We start from the raw sequence: 6,968 nt of genomic DNA, 5'->3' as shown, positions 1-6,968 counted from the left end.
CGTCACACACTGTAGTCTCTTTGCACAGATTGAATTGCTTCTTTCCTAGTATTTCATTTTTATCAATAGTTCTTGCATATTTATTTAAACAGGAGTATCTTTCTGTAAAATATTGATAGTATCTTAACTATACTGTTTTCATTGGGTATGCAAAGACTTTTAACTCTTAATGGACCTCTTAAGGGTTTTTGCCTTGGAAAGTGAGAAGTGAAGAAGCAGGATGAATTGCCTCTTGTGTTGTCCTAGATTTGTATAGAAATGCCCTATCTGCCCATGACCACAGAATCATAGAAGTGGAAAATATCTTACCATTATCTAATCTAATCTTTTTTATATGTGTATATGGATATATACTGAAGCCTAGAGATAACAAGTGGGCCCTGTTTTTGCAGGACATGTTCCTTTTCCCCAGGGGAATCTGCTTCCTTCACTCATCATGCCATCCTTCAACCAGAGCATTTTCCACTCTGCAGTCTTCTTCCTTACTGGCATCCCTCGTTTTGAAACATACCATGCCTGGATCTCCATCCTCCATTCTGTTGTCTCTTTGCCATTGTCATCTCAGGGAATGGCATGATCTTGTTTGTCATCATCACTGAGTCGAGCCTCCATGAGCCCATGTACTATTTCCTCTCCATGCTTGTCCTTCATGGACCTAGGGCTGTGCCTTTCCACGTTGGTCACCATGGTGGGTATTTTCTGGTTCAATGCTCGAGAAATCAGCTTTGATGTCTGCATTGGCCATATGTTCTTTACCCATGGTTTCACATTAATGGAGTCCTTGTTACTCCTGGCAATGGCCTTTGACCATTACACTGCCATCTGTAACCCACTGAGATATGCCACAATCTTAACCAATTCAAGAATAATCAAAGTGGGCTTTGCAATTGTTATTAGGGTGACAACGGTTGTAGTGCCTTTACTCCTGCTCCTTAAGCATCTGTCCTTTTGTGGAAGTCATGTTTTCACCATCCATATTGTTTCCACCCTGATGTGATGAAGCTTTCATGCACAGACACCAAGATCAACAGTGTATTTGGCCTGGCCATTGTCATCTCTACTGGTACCTTGGACTCTGTCTTGATCCTTCTCTCCTATGTCCTGATCATCCCTTCCGTGCTCAGCATTGCCTCCCCAGAGGAGTGGAAAAAGACCTTTGGTACCTGTGTATCACACATAAGTGCTGTTGCCATCTTCTGCCTCCCCATGGTGAGCTTGTCACTGGTGCATAGGTTTGGGAAGCATGCCCCTCCCCTTCTGCATACTCTCATTGCCAATATTTATCTGCTCATCCCTCCTGTAATGAATCCCATAATCTATAGTGTGAAGACAATGCAAATTTGCAAGGCCATGCTCAAAATATTTCTTTCTAAGCTAACTTAGGACATTTTTCAGTGTATTCCTTCTTTACATTTTCTTCTCTGACTGACGTTTGATTGTTCACTAATGTGAGTTACCGCCGTATACTGATAAATGTTTACACATGCTTTCATTCTTCTGATAATCCAATAACTTACTATTTACAGAGTTCTAGATTGAATTCTTTGAGAACAGGGATTATGTCTTATGTATCTGTAACCCTATACTGCACCTGGCACAGAATAGGACCATGGTTAAAATATGTCTGCAAAATGGACAAATTAAGTCATAAATTGGGGTCCAAAAAGTCTCACCACCTCTAGGGTATGTAACTATCAAGGTGTGTCTGATATAATTTAGATCAGTAGAAAAGTCTAGGTTTTAGTAATTCTTAGTTATTGGTAATGATTATTATTCTCCCAAATAGATTATTCATGGCTGAGGATCATGAATAAGTACAATAAACAAGAAGAAATGTGAATTAAAAGGATACTTTTCTAATTCTTAAAAGAGTTCTTCAGAGCTTTTGGTAAATGTATTGATATTTTAAGTATCTAATGTCTGGTGATTCATCTTCTAAATATGTGTCTAATGGGGGAAAGTGGGCAAGAATGCAGTAATGTGTTGTGATATTCAACACATCATTATATATTGCAATGATAATTTAGAAACTACTTAAACATTTACTTCAGAGTATTGGTAAAATAAAATGTGAACTGTCATGCAACAAGATAAATATTGATATAGATATATATGATATATTAAGAGAAAAGATAGATTACTATACAGTGTACTTATTGTTGTGTGTATATTTCATGTGAATATACACACAAGTATACATGTACATGCACATAAAACATTTGTTATAAAGGTATGGAAAGACATGTTCCAAATGTCAAAATTACTTATCTTTTGATGGGTGAATATTGGTTTATTTATACTTTTTTTTACTTTCCTGTACTTTAAAAATGCTCAGTAATGAGGTTTCTGTTGTTGCTGTGTTTTAACTTCAGATAAGAGAATAATATCCGCTTAACAACTACCTAAAAACACAACTTGTTTGTTCTTCATCTTCCATAGACTCTTCACTCCCATGGATCCTCACAATCTGTCTTCGTACTACCCACTGGATACATTTATAATATGACATCCACTTTCCTTTTGCATCCTTCACTGTTCTCAGTGTGGTCCAGCACCAGAGCATCAAAACCACTTGAAATTCTTTTATAAAGTGCAGATTCCTCAACTCCACCCCAGAACTACTTAGGCACTCTTCTGATGGAGCACAAGAATTTGCATTTTCACAAGCTACCTAGAGGTTATCATGCATATTAGAATAACATTCTTATAAGAGGTTTTCACTTCTGAATAACACCATGAATAACCCTAACCCTTGTCCATAGTCTTCAATCATTTTGCTCTCTCCTACTGAAATATCCACCTGCTTTCATTTATATTTGAAATTTTAAAAAAATATTTTTATTTTATTATTTTTTGCTGGTATTGCTTTTTTCCCCTTCTTCCAGGTACCATTAAGACTCCTTTTTTGTTATAGGTAGTCAGGTCTCTCTTCCCTGACTGATTTGAAACTATTTTATTTTTCTCCCAGTTTTACTGGGAGGTAGTTGACACACAGCACTGTGTAAGTTTAATGGTTACATCACAATAATCACATACATCATGAAAGGATTACCACAATAAGTTTAGTGAACATCATCTCATATAGATACAGCATTAAAGAAATAGAAAAAAAATGTTTCCCTTGTGATGAGAACTCAGAATTTACTCTTAACAACTTTCATAGATAACATATTTATCATGATGTATATTACATCCCTAGTACTTATTTATCTTATAACTAGAAGTTTATACTTTTGACTACCTTCATCCAATTCCTCCTCTCCCCATCCCCACATCTGGTAACCACAAATATGATTTCTTTTCCTATGAGAGTGTTTTTGAAGTAAAATTGACCTATAACACTATGTTAGTTCCTGTTACACAGCATAGTAATTTGATATTTCCATAGATTTCAAAGTAATTACTATGATAAGTCTACTTACCATCTGTTACCATACAAAGATATTACATAATTATTGACTATATTCCCTGCTCTGTATATATCACAGATGTGACTCATTTATTTTATACCTGAAATCTCCCTCATCTATTTCTCTCCTCCCCTCAAACAGCCTTCCTCTGGTAACCACCTGTTTGTTCTCTGTGTCTGTTTCTGTTTCATTATGTTTGTTCATTTGCTTTGTTTCTTAGATCCACATGTAAATGAAATCATACTGTATTTGTCTTTCTCTAGCTGACTTATTTTACTTAGCATAATATTCTCTGGGTCCATCCGTGTGTGGCAAATGGCAAGATTCTATTCTTTTTTATGGCTGAATAATGTTCATTTATATATATTACATCTTTATTCCCTCAAACATTGATGGGCATTTAAGTTGCTTCCACATCTTGGCTATTATTAATAATGCTGCAATGAATATAGGAGTACATGTATCTTTTCAATTAGTGTTTTGTTTTCTTTGGATAAATAACCAGGCGTGGAATTGCTATATCATATGGTAGTTCTATTTTTAATTTTAAAAAATTAACCTCTATATTTTTTTTCCATAGTGGCTGTACTGATTCACATTCCAACAACACTGCACGAGGGTTCCTTTTTCCACATCCTCTCCAACACTTGTTATTTGTTGTCTTTTTGATAATAGTCATTTTGACAAGTTTGAGGTGATATCTCATTGTGGTTTTTATTTGAGTTTCCCTGATGATTAGACATGTTGAGCATCATTTCATTTGCCTGTTTGCCTGTATGTCTTCTTTGGAAAAATGTCTATACAGGAGCTCAGCCCATTTTTTTAATTGGGTTGTTTGTTTTTATGATGGTAAGTTGTATAAATTATATATATTTTTGGATATTAAACCCTTGTTGAATATAGTGTGAAAATATCTTCTACCATTCAGTAGGAGGTTTTTCTGTATTGGTTTTTTCACTGTGCAAAAGCCTTTATTTTGATGTGGTACCAATTGTTTATTTTGTCCTTATATTTCTATTGCCTGAGGAGACTTATCCAAAAAAAATATTGCTAAGACCAATGCCAGAGAGTGTAATACCTATGATTTGTGTAGAAATTTAATGGTTTCAGGTCTTCCATTGAAGTCTTTAATTCGTTGTGAATTTGTTTTTGTATAGGGTGTGAGAAAGTAGTCCAGTTTGTTTCTTTTGCATGTAGCTGTCCAGTTTTCTCAGCACCACTTATTGAAAATACTATCTTTTCCCCATTGTGTATTCTTGCCTCCTTTGTCATAGATTAATTACCCACATAAGTGTGGGTTCATTTCTGAGCTCTCTATTCTGTTCCATTGATCTATGTGTCTGTTTTGTGCCACTACCATGCCATTTAGATTACTGTAGCTTTGTAGTGTAGTTTGAAATCAGGGAGCATGATACTTCCAGTTTTGTCCTTCTTTCTCAAGCTGGAGTTGATGTCCAAAATCTGGTGGGTGGGGCTGGGGCTCAGGGCATCCTGGGGCTAGTGTCCACCCACTGGTGGATGATGCTGGGTCCTGGTGATAGTGTCAGCCTACTGGTGAGTGGAACCAGGTCCAGGGGACTCAGCCTGTGGGGCTCAGGGTTCCTGGAGCTGGTGTCTTTCCACTGGTGAGTGGGCTAGATACACAGCTGGCTGCAGATCCTTGGTAACCTTGAGGCTGGTGTCTACCTGCTAGTGGGTGGGGCTGTGGACCATGTGGTCTCAGGGCTGGTGCCTGCATCCTGGTGGGTGAGGTGGGATCTGATGGCTGGCTATGGGGCCCAGGGATCCTGGGGCTAGTGCTCGCCCACTGGTCTGTGGGGCTGGATCCTGTGGTGGCTGGGGGTTCTGGGGGCCTGCTGGTTGTTGAGGCTGTTTCCCTCCCAGCTAGCTGCTTGACCTGAGGTGTCCCAGGTCTAGTGGCCAGGGCTGGGTCCCAGTATTAACAAGCTAAGATGGAGGATTCCAAAATGGCTCTTGCCAAAACCAGTGTCCTCATGGTGGGATGAGCTCCCAAAAATGGCTGCTGCCATGATCTATGTCCCCAGGGTGAGTCCCAATTGCCTCCTGTCTCTCTGGGAGATTCTCCAAGAGGATCTGACTTAGGCTCCTTTCAAATCACTGCTTCTACTCTGGCCCTTGGAACTTGTGAGGTTTTGTGTGTGCCCTTTAAGAGCGGAGTCTCTGTTTCCCGCAGCCCTCTGGAACTCCAAGTAAGCCCCACTGGCCTTCAAAGCTAGACATTTTGGGAGCTTATCTTCCCAGTGTAAGACCCTTGGCCTGGGAAGCCTGATGTGGGGCTCAGACCCCTTGCTCCTTGGGGAGAATTTCTGCAATTGTAATTCTCCTCCTGTTTGTGGGTCACCTACCTAGGGGTATGGGTCCTGACTACACCACATCTCCACCCCTCCTATACTCCTATGGTTCCTTCTTTATATCTTTAGTTGTAGAAAATCTTTTCTGCTAGTCTTCGGGTAGTTCTCATTGATAGTTACTTTGTAAATTTTTGTGATTTTGGTGTGTGTGGGGGAGGGGGTGTTGGGGGGAAAGGAGGTGAGCTCCAGGTCTTCCTGTTCCTCCATCTGGGCTATACCTGATTTGAAACTTTTTGAAAACAGGCATTATACTTTATACTTTGAGGACTGATATACCTTGCACAGACCCAAACTCAATGCTTTATTAATAATAGCTAACTTAATTTATGCTTATTAAATTTATTTTTGTATAACTTTGTATATATTCTTCTAACATGTTTTGAACATCTTCATTTTGGCAAAACTGTGGGAAACACTGGGGTGAAACAGTGAACAACAAAGACACGGTCTCCATTCTTAAGGAGTAACTATCTGACTATATATATCTAAATTGATATTTTAACTAGTTGTTTCTTATTCATGATACTGTGTATACATCATTGTACCAGATATTAAGAGGAGTCATAGTTGGTGGTCTCTTTCTATAGGAAGAGCATGAAATAAAGGGAAAATCATCAACCCAGGAAACTCTTAGCCCAATGAGACAAATTAGCTCCTAGAAATATACTGTTTAACAGAAGAGACAGAATGCACATTCAAATCTAAGCAATAAAAGCACAAATATCATGATTCAAATTTCATGGATGCTCTGTAAAAGTTTTGAAAATGGAGAATTTAAAGGTAGGACAACCATATCTCTTACTTCTCTATAATGTAATACAATTCACAGAAGACTACCTAAGTATACTCTCTTTTCTTTATTCTTACAGGCAATACTTTTCACTTTTCTTTTTTTTTTTTTTTCACTTTTCTATTAGCTGTGTTTTCCTGTGAATTCACTGTCATCAAATAGAGAGAGGTCTACACCTCTTGTTTTTATTTATAGACCTTATGAAACAATGCTTGTTCAAGATTGTCTGAGCCATGCTGAAAATAATTGCCTGGTTAATCTGATGCAGAATTTGAAAGAGTAAGTGACGAAGTGTTCTGCTGAGACCCTAGAAGTCACTGAGGTTCTGTTTGAGGATGTTTCCTAAACTGATATTTCTATATACCTAATAGATTGTGGTCTAGAGGAAAACGTTAT

General features: G+C 38.1%; 1 pseudogene; it reads left to right on the top strand.

The window, feature by feature from the left end:
- Positions 1-436: 436 nt before the first annotated feature.
- On the top strand, positions 437-1,383 carry LOC101274542 (olfactory receptor 51F2-like; annotated as a pseudogene).
- Positions 1,384-6,968: the final 5,585 nt, after the last annotated feature.

Source organism: Orcinus orca, chromosome 8 (assembly GCF_937001465.1).
Source record: "Orcinus orca chromosome 8, mOrcOrc1.1, whole genome shotgun sequence".
In the NCBI taxonomy this organism is placed as follows: Eukaryota; Metazoa; Chordata; class Mammalia; order Artiodactyla; family Delphinidae; genus Orcinus; species Orcinus orca.
Note: the sequence above shows the minus strand (reverse complement) of the source record. Positions and strands in the feature narration are given on the sequence as shown.